The sequence below is a fragment of the Hibiscus syriacus genome, unplaced genomic scaffold (genome assembly GCF_006381635.1).
Source record: "Hibiscus syriacus cultivar Baekdansim isolate YM2019G1 unplaced genomic scaffold, ASM638163v2 tig00002511_pilon, whole genome shotgun sequence".
Lineage (NCBI taxonomy): Eukaryota > Viridiplantae > Streptophyta > Magnoliopsida > Malvales > Malvaceae > Hibiscus > Hibiscus syriacus.
The window spans coordinates 2,309,497-2,325,853 of record NW_024061932.1 but is presented as its reverse complement, the minus strand read 5'-3'; the positions used below and the strand labels follow the sequence as shown (position 1 = coordinate 2,325,853).

The following is a 16,357-nucleotide window of genomic DNA, read 5'->3' as shown; positions in this document are numbered from 1 at the left end:
AGTAGCTTGTTGTGTGAGGAGTCTAAAGTCATTTTAATCAAATCAAGTTTTACATTTCGTTTTACCTTTGCATTTTCAATTGATTCCACTATACTCAATTTAATTTTACCAAGACATTTCCATCAAATTTGCCACATCATCTCCATTTGCTACCATATTATATTACACCATCATTCCATTCCCACCAACATCCATTTCATTTGCCACAATATTTCATTTGTACATACTATCACTAACCATGAGTATTAACTTCAGTAGCACTGCCTTCTCTAGAACGAACATCAAGGTTAGCAGAAATACCCTCGCTCAAGAACACCTTCTGTCGAGCTTCACAGTCTAACAACATCTCAGTAAGCACATCAAGAGATAATGCTTCTCGTGATGCAATTACAATGATGGATTCAAACTCCATTGATAACCCAACCAACACCACACTGACATGTTCTTGTTCAGTAACCACACTCCCGGCAGCATTCAACAAGTTACAAATAGACTTGACTTTGGCAAGATATTCTTTATAGTCAATCCAGACTTTCGTTGAGAATGAAGATTATACCAGAGAGAAGAGATCTTTGCACTGGAATGAGCACCAAAGAGTCGTGCAATAGTGTTCCATATCGACAAGGCTGTTGTGAGACCAGTCAAATGGGGAAGAACCTCAGTGCTTACGGTGGTTAAAATCCAAGAAGCAAGAAGCTTATCTTGTTGACGATAAGCTGCAAAGCCTAGATTTTCTTCAAGTTGACCAGCTACATTTGTGAAAAACTCAACAGGTATAGTAGAACCAGCATAAATAAATTTCAACAACCCATAACCATCAATTATCAAAGCTATATGATGCTTCCAAAGAAGATAGGTGGACTCAGTGAGTTTAACCGTATCATGCTTTGGTATGTGCTGAACACCAAGCATTCCTCGCGAAGCTCCCAGACTCAGGGAAGACGCATTCGGAGACACATCCTCGGGATCAACCGTCAAATCAACCATGATGCCAAGAATCACACGAGACTGGAAGCTTAAGCTCGTGCAGCTACTGGAAAGGGGAAGAAACAGCGGAAGAAACACACCCAGGTATTGGCGACTGATACCATGATAAGATAGCAGATGAGCTATCTAAGGAAACAATAAATGAACTGAAAACTTGTAATTCTTTATTAACAAGAAGCTGACCTCTCTTGAATTAGAGAGAAGCTATTTATACAGATAAGAATGGTAGCGTCTGCTGTTACAACAAACTGTTACCAGCTCAACAACTTAACTGCTACAAGATAACAAACTATTCTAGAACTCACAACATATCCACAAGCACGTGTTCGTAACACTAACATCCCTCTCGCTCAATATTAAATCATTGTTAGCCTCATTTATTCGAGCAACTTTCACATGCATTCCATGGCCCACCTACGATATAAACAAACAGAATGTCTTAAGAAGCACAGAATCAGTGAAAGAAACAAAGACAAAAATAGACATATCTGATTCTCTAATTATTTCCTTCTTGTCACCAAGACGTTTCTCTCCTCCTTATGACTATCAAATTAAGCAATATTTTCTTCTTTTTTCTTATTTCAAAACTATTTTGAAGCGCAGAACTCCACATTTCAAGCCTGTTCCGTGTTTCTAATTCTTCAATATATAATGCATTACTTCATAGATCATAAACCTTATCTGTTAAAACTGTTCTCTTCAAAGAATGTTCTCAACAAAAACAGAACTCAGTTACTGAAATGTTCATGGCAAGACACTTACATATTCCTTCAACTCGGAGAAGTTGTTTATTCTCTTCATCAACTCTGCTTTTGGAAGGAAAGCTCGTAAACCCTGTAAGACAATCAACATCTGAAAAGTGTTTCACATGGAATATGCATGCAAATCTACATCACATATATGGGACGTACGAACCTCAATTCTTGTCAGTAAGCCACCTGTGTTCCACTCAGTAAATTTAACCTCTATAGGTTCATTGAGTTGTTTTATTTGGCCAAAATTCAGATTAAATAATTAGTTAAGGTTAAGAATTGGAGACTCCTCAAGGTTATCAGGATATGCTAATCTTTCATGGTTAACAAGTTGTCAACCGATCCCCATTCTTGTTGATGTTCAAAAGCAACTACAATATCAACAAATTTACCATGAAGGAAAAAAAAGTGAGAAAAGAACATGCCTCACTCATGCCAGGTAATCCTCCTGAAGAGCCGTCTAGTCGAGAGCAAAGGTCGACCGCTAAGTGTTCTTCCAAGTACCTCGGCGAACAGCACAGTTCCAGTCTCGACCACGGGCCTTCCAGGAACCGGTGCCCCACTCATCGCATCATCATCCTTAACAATTCCCATCTTCCATAAACCATAAACTCCTCAGCTCTATTCTCAAATCACACATCAAGTAATCCATCTCTTTATCATACAATGGCAACACATCTTTAGTCAACACCGTAGCCAGCATGTCGGCACCGACATTCAAATCAAGCTTATTCTCGTTACCATAAACAATAACACCAACCACAAAATCACCAGGCTTTGGCTCATATTATTCAAGGCTAACTTTCTTCACTTCATCACTTTCCTCCTCAGAAACACCTAATTCATCCCCCTCTTCTACTTCTAACGAATTACCAGGCCCAAAGAACTTCAAAAAAGGCTCCAAGGCCTCATCTTTACCAGGTTTCATAGATTCTTCATCAATATCAGAGATAAACCCATTATTCACAGGTGTTGGTCTAGGCTTATTAAGCAGTTCAACCTCTTTATTACCTTCAATCCCACTGTCATTTTCAAGCTGTTCAGGCATCTGGGTATTTGAAAACTCATCAAAGGTTTCATTTTGAGAGCAAAACACAATATGGGTACTTCTCGAAGACCCAAATTTCCTCGAAAAAGACAAAGCTTTATGTGGCCCGGTGGTGGTAAAGGGGTAACAAATTGTTTGAAGAGAGTATTGCCACTTTGGGGCGGCGATTTGACCAAACTGACACTATTTAACCGAATATTTACCTTTTTAGCACCGTTTGATATATATTTCCCGAAGTGGCACCCTTTCGCTGAGCTGGCAAAAGGCACATCCCCGGGGACGCGCTTTACCCGGGTTTTCGCTGAGTTGGATGCCATGTGTGGAAGGATCATCCTCGGGGACGCGCCTTCATGGTATTATGATGACTCGCTGCCACGTGTGAAGACGCATCCCCGAGGACGCGCCTTCCATTAAATGCCATAAATGCCTCCATCCATTTTCCCCTAACTACCCCTCTTCCTCCCCTATATAAACTCCCTCAACCCTTCCTCATTCTTCACACCAAAATCATATTTTCCTCTCTTATATAACTCAAATTCTCCAACTATTTGAGTTTTAAATTTTTTATTAGTGGTAAGAAATTTATTTTTATGTTAGTATTTTTTAAATAGTTATTATATTTTATATTAATATAATTATATAAATATTATTTTTTTATTAAAATGATATTTATATAATTATTTTTTTAGAATTATTAATTATTTTTTTGTGTGCTAATTATATTGTTTTGTCTACAGTTATAATGGAAAATGAAATGCTGCTGCGATTGGATGTTGATCATATCTCCAAACATTTTAGCGATATGGTAATATTTTTTATAATTAATGTTAATATTTAAATTTATTTTTAATTTAAAGTTATTATGAATTTATATTAATTTTAATTTTTTATAATGTATATTATTTAGGATACTAATCGTATTTTAGAGACTTTTATTAAAAATCCACGTATACCGACACCAGAACTTAGTTTGCCATATTTGGCTTCTATCGGGTTCGGGTATATTGCAAAATTATTGGCAGTTGCAAACTCGAACCTGTCCTAATTTCTGCACTGATTGAGAGATTGAGGCCCAAGACACACACTTTTCACCTTCCATGTGGAGAGGCTACAATTATATTGGAGGATGTCTCTATGCATCTGGGGCTTCCCGTCGACGGAAATATGATGTGTGGTATGGCAGATGGTGATTGGCAGTCAATGTGCATTGATTATCTTGGAGTTGCTCCGCCAGATTTTAATAGAGGTAGAATAGCTTTATCTAGGTTGAAAGTTAATTTTGAGGTTTTAAATGAAAATGCTTCATAGGATCAAGCAAATGCATGTGCTCGGGCATATATTCTATGAATAATTGGAGGAATATTGATGCCCGACAAATCTCACAACCAGGTGCATTGTATGTGGTTGCGGCATCTGATCGATTTTGATGAAGCTGAAAGATATAGTTGGGGCGCTGCAGTTTTGGCATTTCTCTTTAGAGAAATGTGTCGGGTGACGAATTATAAGAAAAATGCTATCGGTGGATGTCTCTGCTTCTACAATCATGGGTGTGGTTCCGCATGCCTTTCTTATACCCGATCGTGAATGAACCATACGTATTCCCCTTATTGTTGAGGTAATTTTCAAACTAAATTTTGATTTAAATATTTTTAATTAAATCGGGTGATATTTAGTTTATATTATATTTCATAGGTGGTCGATGAAAAGAAAGAACCATAAAAGTATACCTACTGGGTTAGAGGAAATTCGTTTACTTATTGATACGAAAGCTGGGTATGGGGTATATTTTTAAATCTGTTTAAATATTAATATTTTAATTTAAAATGCTATATAATTAGAATATTTTATTTATTTGAATTGTATATTTATATTTCAGTGGAAACCTTATACGAGCGATGAAGTGAAGGCTTACATCCCACCCCACCTTAGTGGGTCATTAGAGGTATGGATGTCGGTTAAACCTCTTATATGTTATGCTATTATTGAGTGGCATCCAGTTGATCGCGTGCTCTATCAGTATGGTTGTATGCAATATATTCCTAGATTACCTAGGAATTTAGACGACGTGCATAACATAGATAGACAAGGAAAGAAAGAGGTTAACTGGGTGGTGAGACACAGAGATTGGATTGCGCTTTGGGAGAACCGATATGCACTGTTAGCCCCTCGACAATATTACGCTGAAACTGGTCATATGGTTACGGATAACTATATGGAATAGTTTAATGAAAATGGGAAGCCATTTCTACTTTTGGCTGAAGCACGAGGGGTTAGCATTCCTAGGCACCGAGAAAGACGTCAACCGTCTCAATATCATCGTCCCCCGATGCGTGGACGGAGAGAAGGCACTACCGGTTCTGCATCAATCCCACCACAACGTCCTTATCCGCCGATGCCGCAGGGGTACATGCCCAGCCCTCCACTTCATATGCCAAGCCCACCAGTTCATATGCCATCTCCGCAGGGTTACATTCCTAGCCCGCCAGGTTACATACCTAGCCCGCAGGGTTTTATACCATATGGAGGTGCATATACGACTATGTTTAATGATCCAGCATATGGTTCATATGCATCTTATTTGGCTGGTGGTGCTTCTCCGTAGACACCTCAATCTCCATCTGGATCACAGACATCGATGCCAATGTTTCCACGGTTTTCACAGTTCCCGAGGAGCGGTGAGATTGTTACTAGCACTCATCCAGGGTCGTTATTTTATACAGGCCCTTCAGCCCTTCAACGTCATCTACACCAAATGAAGAAAATGATGATGATGATGATAGTGAAGATTAGAAGACTGAAGAACAAGTTCCACGAAGAAATCCTCCACGAAATAGACAACCACCGCCATGTGGAACTCATTCGAGAAGACGACATCGGTGATCCAGTTGTATTTTAATGTTATTTAAATAGTTATATTTCATAATTTTATGTAATTTGGTTATGTTATTTAAATGTTTCATGGTTGTTACATACATATTTTTAATGTTATTTTTTATTCACATTTAACATTAAATGTTTGATAAATGTTTTTAAAATACAAATTATATTGTTCGAAATTTAAAATAAAAATAAAAATAATATTATTTGAAATTTAAAATTAAAATATAAATTATAGTATTCGAAATTTAACATTAAATTTCAACTTAATATTCCAATTGTATTCGAAATTAAAAGTTATATTCTAATTATAGTTCACAATACTTAAATTGAAATTAAATTTATCCATACATATGATTTTATCATTAACATATATATTAAAACGTATACATTAAAATCAACTTATCACTTCACATTTATTCGTAAAAACATCTCGATGCTCATTCCATTCAATTTCAATGTCACAATCAACTTATCATTTCACATTCATTCAATTTATCCATAACATTTTATCTAATTTATTCAAACTTCACATAACGTTTTAATTTAAGTTATGAACTTAAATTAATCTATATGTATAATTTATTCTTAACTTGCTGAACTTTCAAAAGAAGTTAAATTTCGGTTATAATTTACCTGATTTCACAATCCATCTAGTGTCCCCGAGGGACATGAGTGACATAATAGGGCAATGATAACATATTCTCTAACAAAATAATAGAAGGCGCGCCCCCAGGAACGCGCCTTCAAGTCCCCTGAGAAATAATAGGTACTGATATGAATAGTGTCCCCGAGGGACATGAGTGACATAATAGGGCAATGATAACATATTCTATAACAAAATAATGGAAGGCGCACCCCCGGGAACGTGCCTTCAATTCCCCTGAGAAATAATAGGTACTGATATGAATAGTGTCCCCGAGGGAGATGAGTGACATAATAGGACAATGATAACATATTCTCTGACAAAATAATGGAAGGCGCGCCCCCGGGAACGCGCCTTCAAGTCCCCTGAGAAATAATAGGTACTGATATGAATAGTGTCCCCGAGGGACATGAGTGACATAATAGGGCAATGATAACATATTCTCTAACAAAATTATAGAAGGCGCCCCCCGGGAACGCGCCTTCAAGTCCCCTGAGAAATAATAGGTACTGATATGAATAGTTTCCCCGAGGGACAAGAGTGACATAATAGGGCAATGATAACATATTCTCTGACAAAATAATGGAAGGCGCGCCCCCGGGAACGCGCCTTCATGTGAATAGTACCCCGATTATAGACACTATTATATGCAACGTATTATAAACTTTCAAAACAAACTTCAGTTCACAAGCTTTCAAATTCTCAAATTCCCAAACTCTAAATTCTCAAATTCTCTAAAAATGAGTCGTCTTTCTGCTGTTGTTTTGTATGATGGAGAAATTAAGGAAGCTGAAGAGGGGGTTGTTTTTGAGTCAGATCATTATATCCCCTTAACCTTGAAGAGAAACATCACAATTGAGGAGTTAATCACAAAAATTTCGTTAAAGATTCGTGTAGCAGGCTGGAGAAGACTATCTTCACTTCAGTACAGATTTCTTACTGAACTTTTTCGGCTCACGTATACATCATTTCAGCTTTCAAACGATGATGATGTTTCTATGATGGTTGATGCTCATATGGGGAGTTGACAATCTCTTATTGAAATGTATGTCATTTTTATTGAGGTTCGTGCTTCTCGTGGTCTCTCATATTCCTCTCACTTTGGCATTGCATATCAAGCTGATCAAGTTGATAGCTCGACACAACTGATCTGTAATGATTTCACATTATTAATGGTGGATCCAACGCCAGATGCCATGCCATCAAGTTCAATAGAAAGGCATTCATCTGCAATTGCTTATGATCTCAACCCACGTGGCTTCACCAATAATCCATATGGCAACATCTCTTCTACTTAAAGGGGCAGACATTCATCTGCCAATGTTTTCAACTTACATATGGAAATGCCAATGAGACGGCAGTCTATTCACATCCCACATGATACAATGGCCTCAAGTTCAAGGGGAGGACACGCAAGGGGGAACTTATTTGACCTCAACATTAGATTATCGGAGGAACCCTCATCTCCACCAGAAGAACCTCTTCGGGAGCCAGGTGCAGATGGTGCTGAAACGGGATTATTCGTTGAACCTGACTCACCACAGTTTAATGTACATTCTGATGATGACAAGGATAATGTTCCGATAAATACAACACCAGCCGAACTTCTGCACATATGTATGAGGCTGATTATGATGCAATGTATGAGCCTGAATTTCCAGATCTTCCTGATGTTGGCAACTATGGACTTCAATCATCAGTCAATAATGGTAATTTACATATTGGAATGGAGTTCGCATCGAAGGAGGAAGCAATGATGGCAATAAAGAGTTACAATATTCGTAACTCAGTTCAGTCTCGAGTTGATCGATCTAACACGGAGAAATATGCCTGCTACTGCGTCCAACGTGACAAAGGATGTCAATGGATGGTCTGTGTATCAAAGAGGAAGAGGAAGAACAAGTTATAGGAACTAACCAGATACAACGGTCCTCATACATGTTGTGCAAGAGGTATAAACCAGGATCATCCCAACTTGGACTCCAACATTATTTGCCAAGCAATCATGCCCATTGTGAAGCAAAGCTCTCATATAGCTGTTGCAGTGCTGATTTCTGCTATACAGTCACAATATGGGTACACTGTCTCATATAAAAAACCATGGTTGGTAAACAGAATGCCATTTGCAAACTTCATGGCGAATGGGATTCCTCTTACAACGAGCTGCCCAGTTGGTTTCATGTTGTGCAAAGACTCAATCCCGGGAAAATTGTTGAGTTCGAAACTCAACATCACTATGTGAATGATCGAATGGTTCGCGATCGCTGCCAATTTTACCGTGTCTTTTGGACTTACCCTCAGTGTATTAATGCAGTCAAGTACTGTAAACCAGTTTTCCAAATTGATGGTACTTTCTTGTATAGGAAATACAAGCAAGTTTTATTATTGGTTGTGGTCCAAGATGGAAACCGCAATATTCTTCATGTTGCATTTGCCCTTGTTTAAGGAGAAGACACTGAGTCTTGGGCTTTTTTCCTTAAAAATTTACGTTTACATGTTGTCACCAGGGAACGAGTATGCATTATTTCAGACCGAGGAGCCGGGATAAAAGCAGCAATGGACTCTTTGGGTACAATGTATATACCTCCACATGTTCAACATCATTATTGTGTTCGTCATATTGCTGCAAACTTTAAAGAAAATACAAGAAGAACGATGAATGTCAGTTAGTCGTGCGAATGGGTATGTTACTTTTTCCCAATTTTTCTATCAATTTCTTATTACTTATTTATACTTCATATTAGCTATTACATATTCCTAATGTCTTAATTACGAACTCTTACCTCAAAGGTTTGAGTCGATGCTACAAGAGCTGTTTGGCAAAAATAAGAAGGGGTGCGAGTACATTATGGACATCAGCAAAGAAATGTGGAAAATGCGTATGACGGGGGGTATCGCTATGGTCATATGACAACAAACTTGGCTGAAGCAATAAATTCAACCTTAAAGGGGGCGCGTCATTTACTAGTCACGGCATTGGTTAAAATGACTTATTTTCGTTTGGGTCAACTCTTTGCAAAACTCGGTGGACAAGCTCTTACTTGGATGCAAAACGACCATATTTACCACCCAAGACTAGTAGCTGATTTACAGAAAAAAAGTGATTGCATCAAATGGGATGTTAGTTACAAATGTTTCTTACACCCGTGAATTGTTTCGTGTAACCGAAATGCCACGTCCGCTGTAAGGGATTGAAGCTAACTCTTTCAGAGTTAATCTGCAAGAGAGGTGGTGCGATTGTAGTTTCTTTCAAGCACTCAAATATCCATGCTCTCATGTCATTACAGCTTGCTCACATTCACATTTGGACTACAAAAATTATGTTGATCCCGTATACCAACTTTCACAAGTATTCAAGGTATATGAATTTGAGTTTCCGCCCATAGGAAATGAAAGAGACCCAAATGAGATTCAAACTTGGCTTACAATTGTACCAGATCCATTGCTATTGAGGGACTCAGGTCGTCCAAAATCTACTAGAATACATTGTGATATGGATATTCGGGAGAAGTCAACAGAACAAAAATGATGTGGGCATTGTAGAAACATCGGGCACAATAGAAAAAAATGTTCAGCTCTGTTATCATCATATAACAGTTAACTCTTATGTAATTAATATTGTATTTACATGAATGTTTTGTTTCTAATAATTTAATGTTATTGCATTTTATATAATTTGTCAATGTATGTACACCTAAATAATTTTTTTAACTTTTAAATACATAAATATTTTCAATATATTTATTTAATATAATAATTAATATTATTAGTTATAAATTTTTTTAAAATATAATAATAATTCCACCTTTTAAGTAGAGAAAAATATTAAATTAAACAAATTAAAAGTTATTAAAAATTTTATGTATACGATGACACATTTCATGTTCTGATTGGAGGATTAAATTTATTAAATTAAATTTTCAATAAGACTAAATTCATAAAATATGTAAGTCTTGAAGATTAAATGTGTAATTATACTAATTTATTAACTTATGCATCAATATTTTCGTTAAATATTGATAAGAGATGACTAGATTGATAACATTTAAATAATTAACTGATAAAATTAATAGATCGATAATCAAAGTCAAAAATAATAATATAACCATATGTGTAATATTATAATTTCATACATTTTTCCTATAACTACAATAAAATCAAAACTTGTTTTCATATATTGTTCTATCATATTAATGTGGATAATTCACTCCACCTTTAACACACATTAACAAAATATATTTGATAATTCTTACATTATAATCGAAACACTTTACATAATATATTACTAATTTATAATAATAATAAAAATAAAATATTTATTATTAAACAAAATACCAGCGTGGCATCCGAGTCATCAGAATCCCGTGAAGGCGCGTCCCCGGGATGCACCTTTCACCAGCTCAGCCGAAAAGGTCCACTTTGGGAAATATATATCAAACGGTGCTAAAAAGGTAAATATTCGGTTAAACAGTGTCAGTTTGGCCAAATCGCCCTTTGGGGCACCATTAAAAGCAAAGAATTGAGTAGAAAAGTTGAGAAAAGAAAAAGACTTACAGGGTTGAAGCAGTGTTTGCATCCTCCTTATCCTGCTTGTATCTCCACAGCTCTCTCACACTATATCAATAGAGTTTAAATACTTGGCCATTCCATGGCTGTTTTATCTTCCCCGCTTCATTATTTCAAGCTTTCTGTAGGCCCATTTTTTTAGAACTGGGTATGCTTTTTTAATGGAGCCTTCAACCCAGCTTCCCCCTTTTTTGGGGTTTTCATTATTAGACCTTTTTGAGGGTTTCATTATTAGACCTTTTTGGGGTTTCATTATTAGACCTGACAAATATGACTCGTATCTAAATATCCTAGTCGATTCATTCAATCTGAGATCTGAAATTTGAATATGATAATTCAAAATCTCAAATAAATCCAATCAAATCGAAATTTATCTGAATTTTAATAGAAGATTTTCAACCTGAATCGAAAGCAATTCGAATTAAAGTCAAATTGATTAGAAATCAATTCGAACTGAAATTAACTTAAACTGAAATCAACTCGAATCAAAAGCATCCTAAACTGAAATCAACATAAATTGAAAATAACTCAAACCAAAAATAACTCGAATATAATTTACCCATATTTGATCCGTACCGAACTTCGACCCGAAACTCGATAATTGTGCCTAAGTGAATAAATAATTTATTAATATTATTATTATTATTTTCTATTTTTAATAATTTGATAAATAGTAAAAATGATGCATGCTTTATTATAATTTTGTAGAATACTACTAGTTGAGATTGATGTCCCTTATGGATGATGCATATATTATCAAAGGAAGGCCACGAAGAAAATCATACAAGGTAATAAATATGTATCTTGTTTACGCCTGAATGCTGAATTTAAATCTTTTAACAAAAAAAAAAGTTGATTCGTCTTAATGAAATTATTCCTCTGATTTTTCTACAATTGAAGTTCTTGCTCTTTGTTGAACCTATTTTGATATAATAATTTTAAGGGAAAAATATTTTTGAACTTGATTGAATTTATTCAAAATTTTCAAAAATAATTCAAAGTCCATTAAACAATAATTTGAACACAATAATAGTTTTCTAGGTAAGCAATACCTATATTATTCTTACAGTATTGATATCGCATGAACAATATCGATATTATTCTTGCAGTATCGATACACATGGTAAGAGATGTATCGATATTCTAATGATAGTATCAATACCGCCAATTCTTTTCAATTGTGTTCATATTCCAATATGCAAAATTGGTACCAATACTCAAAGGAGTATCAATACTACTTTACATAGTAGTATCAATACCATAACCCTAGTATTGATACTCTCCTATCCCAACTGTCATTAACGACTATTTCATTTAAAAGTTATTAGGGCAGTACCGATACTCCTATTCTAGGAAGTTTTATTTTGCTACAATTAATTCCTCAACGACTCAAAAACATCCTCAGTGGGTAGAAACAACTACAAACTCTTTCTAACATATAAAAACAAGTTGAGGACACTTGAAGAGAGCTAGAACACCTATCAAAACAATCCACATCAAGAGAAAAGCTCTTTCAACCTTTTTTTCCTTTTCTCTTGTAAATAGAGTGTTTTTGTGAGCATAAATTGTAAACACCTACTATTGCAACCGTCCTTCTCGACTTTAAATAATGTGATGGAGTCGTCATCGATCACCTTTTGTAACAGGTGGATCGAACACCTCGAACTTACTGTTTACCGAATCTTTGTCTTACAAGAGATGCATAGGATTCGGGAGTCGTTTATGTTTGGGGAAGGATGAGCACCCCGAATTGCCCTTTTAGTACCATTTGATAACCCGATTGCCTTAATTGTGAAGATTATAATTTTAAATAAAAATTTAAAATTGATTCAGGTTATTTACCTTTGATGGCCTTCGAATTTTAATTGGATCCCTTTTGAAAAAAATAAATAAAATTAAAGAAAAACATAAATAATAAAAGGAAATGAATTAAATAATAAAAATTAAATAATAATAATAAAAATGTTGTAAAAAAAAAAAATAAATTAGGGTTCTAATTTATAAAAATAAAAATATAAAGAAGGACTAAATTAAATTAAATTGAAATTCAGTTGCCAAAGTATAGTAGGTGACCGGATTGAATTACACTTCAAAAATATAGGAAGAACTGCAAAAATAATTTAAGATTCTTGTATTTGTAAAATGGTCCTAGTATTTAAATACCCCAAAATTCCCTTTTCATTTCATTTTATGCCATTCTCCTAAAACCAAACTCCCAAAATGCTCTAAATCCTCATCTCCATCTGGTCACTTTTCCAATGAGTAACCACCATCGCGTCGTCGTTTTGGCCACCACCCACTGTGGTCGGAGCAAACTAAAACTACCTAAAATGTTTGTCTCACCCCGTGAACTCCGATTTGCCCATGAAATCCATATGCAAAGCCCTTCTTGGCCTAGATCAATAAATAAAAGGATATATATATATATATATATATATATATATATAAAATATATAATATATACATATTTCAAACCTATATATATTTTTAAAAACTATAGATATATTTTTTTAAATATATATATACTTCAAAATTATATGCTTTTGAAACATAATATATATTTAAAAACCATAATAATATATTTATATAGTAAAACTATATAAATAATATTAAAATACTAAAAAGTGTTACATAAATCCTAGATGAAAATGGGTTTCTACAAATGGCCATCTTTATCTATCATCATGTAACGATAATATGACAAAGATAAAAAAAATACACAAATTTTCGTTTGATTCTCGAAGCAAATGGATTCTGAAGCCAAGTTTTCTCTTTTTATATTGAAATATTATGTTTTTCTTCAAGAATCAGGTTGGGCTTCTGTTGAATTGAAGTTAAAATCTCTATTTTTGAAAATCGATTCTAAATGTACTTTTGGGTCAAGTATCTCTGTAGTTGATCTTAAAAGTTCGAGTGAAATATTGTTCCATGTTGCTATCATACAGTCTATGTTCTCTCAAGTTGAGTGGAATCAATCTTGAAAGCTTTGGTTGACAAATAGATCTTCCCGGCTTAAGATATGTTGAAATCTGGATGGAAAGCGATTATTTGTTACCAAATCGTAAACTTGGGTATTCTTCTTAGCTTAATGACCTTGGTTTGAATTTTAACTGGAAAGTAGTTCCTTGATGCTACCATATGGTCACCATGCTCTCGAGTTGAGTGAAATCAAACTTGAAAGCTTTGGTTGACAAATAACTCTTCTTAACCTAAGCTAAGTCGAAATATGGTTGGGAAGCAGTTCATTGTTGCCAAATCATAGTCCACCAGGGTATTCTTCTTAGCTTAAAGACCTCGGTTTGGATTTTGACCGGAAGGTAGTTCCTCGTTGCTACCATGCGGTCAATGTGCTCTTGAGTTGAGTAAAATCGAACTTGAAAGTTTTGATTGATAAATAGCTCTTCTTGATTTAAGCTATGTCGAAATCTGGCTGGGAAGTAGTTCCTTATTGCTAAATCGCAGTTGATTTAGGTCTCTTCTTCTCGACTTAAAGACCTTAATTTGGATTTTAACCAGAAGTTAGTTCCTTGCTGCTACCATGTGGTCAACGTGCTCTCGAGTTAAGTGAAATCGAACTTGAAAGCTTTGGTTGACAAATAGCTCTTCTTAATTTAAGCTATGTCAAAATCTAGTTGGGAAGTGGTTCTTTGTTACCAAATCATAGCCCACCTAGGTCTTCCACTTAGTTTAAAGACCTTGGTTTACCTGTATTATCTTTTGTGAAATTGATACTAACTTGAATAATCCTACAAAATTGCATATTCATGTATAGTGTTTGCAATTAATGTCTTAAGGTATGCCTAAAATGTGAATGCCATTGTAGTATTGTTATTCATTGAGGAGATGTCTCGATATTCTTCAGTTAATCAAGATCTTCTCTCTTATCTTAATCCCTCGGTGTCTTGTAAATGAATCCGGTCATTGTAGATTCATGTTTCCATCGTGAATGTTTACCTCTTTTCCGTGAATTGTGGCATGAATGGACTATCGATGTGAAATCCATACGATTTCCACTAATCCATATTGATACCTCTTTCAGCTCCTGAAATGCTTACACTTTTCAAGAAATTTGTGTAGTAATATTCAATGGTCTCTTTTTTCGAGGCAAATAAATTATCCGTATTTAGTTTCAATGTAAGATGCAAAACAAAATTGGGCTTTTGAAAAGAAACATTTTTTATTTATATACATGAAAGAAGTGTTTTTGAGGATTACACGACAAACATTTAAAAAAGAAAACAAACATAGTGGACAAAATAGGCTCCCTATATATCAATGACATATATTCCTTTGAACTAGCAAACTGTAGGAAGGATCCAGTGTAGTTTATGCCGAAAGGATCTCAAAGCTTGTGATGATGCCTGAAGAGTGCGAAATTATTCCCGGATCATTAAACCATATGAGGATGCCAAATGCTAAAGTTGAATTTCAAATGTATTCAACTACTATCAACAATGCTATTTTGACTCTGAATCTTCCCTTTCACGACCCTGAATTGTCACTCAAGCCACCCTTTACGGGTTTTCATCTTGAACCCTCTATTTTTTAAAACCTATAGCACCATTTATGGGTTTTCACTCTAAGGTTTTTTTCTTCAGGAAAAGTACTTCTTGACGGTGTCTGAATTTAAAGGATTAGGTAATTCTTGTTCATCCATCTCATTCAGGATTAAGCGCCGCTAGAAAAGGTATTCTTTTTTACATAAAGTCATTCCCATTTGGCATCCATTTTCCTCAAAAATCCTTCTGAATTGGTAGAATCTTTCTTAAAACCAGATCGCCCTCGTGGAACTCCCTTAGATGAACTTTCTTGTTTTGTTCTCGGATCATCTACTTTTGATACATTTGGCCATGATGGATAGCTTTTAGCCCCCTTTATTCGATCAGGTTTAATTGGTCATATCGGGCTTGAGCCCACTCAGCATCATACAACTTTATTTCTGATAGTACTTGAAGTGATGGTATTTCCACCTCAATGGGTAGTACAACTTCCATTCTATATGCTAGGGAGAAAGATGTTGCCTTGGTCGAGGTTCGCACAGAAGTTCGATATGCAAACAATGCGAATGACAGCTTCTCGTGCCAGCCTTTATATGTCTCAACCATTTTATCCATTATCCTTTTGATGTTTTTGTTTGCAACTTATACTGCTCTGTTCATTTTTGGTTGGTAGGTAGAGGAGTTATGGTGCTTTATGTTGAACTGCTTGAACACATCATCCATCATTTTGTTGTTCAAGTTAAGCACAATATTTGTGATAATCCTTTTTGGCAAACCATACCGATAAATGATCTCTTTCGTTAGGAATTTAGATATGGTGGATTGTTTCACATTAATATACGATGTTGTTTCTACCCACTTGGTAAAGTATTTGATTACCACAAGTATGAATCAATGCCCCAAGAGTGCGAAATTTTTCCCAGATCATTAAACCATATGAGGATACCAAATACTAAAGTTGAATTTCAAATATATTCAACTA

The 16,357-nt window shown here is 35.2% G+C and overlaps 1 pseudogene; it reads right to left on the bottom strand.

Moving 5' to 3' along the window:
- Positions 1-232: 232 nt before the first annotated feature.
- Positions 233-10,943, bottom strand: LOC120147426 (annotated as a pseudogene).
- Between the last annotated feature and the right edge of the window lie 5,414 nt (positions 10,944-16,357).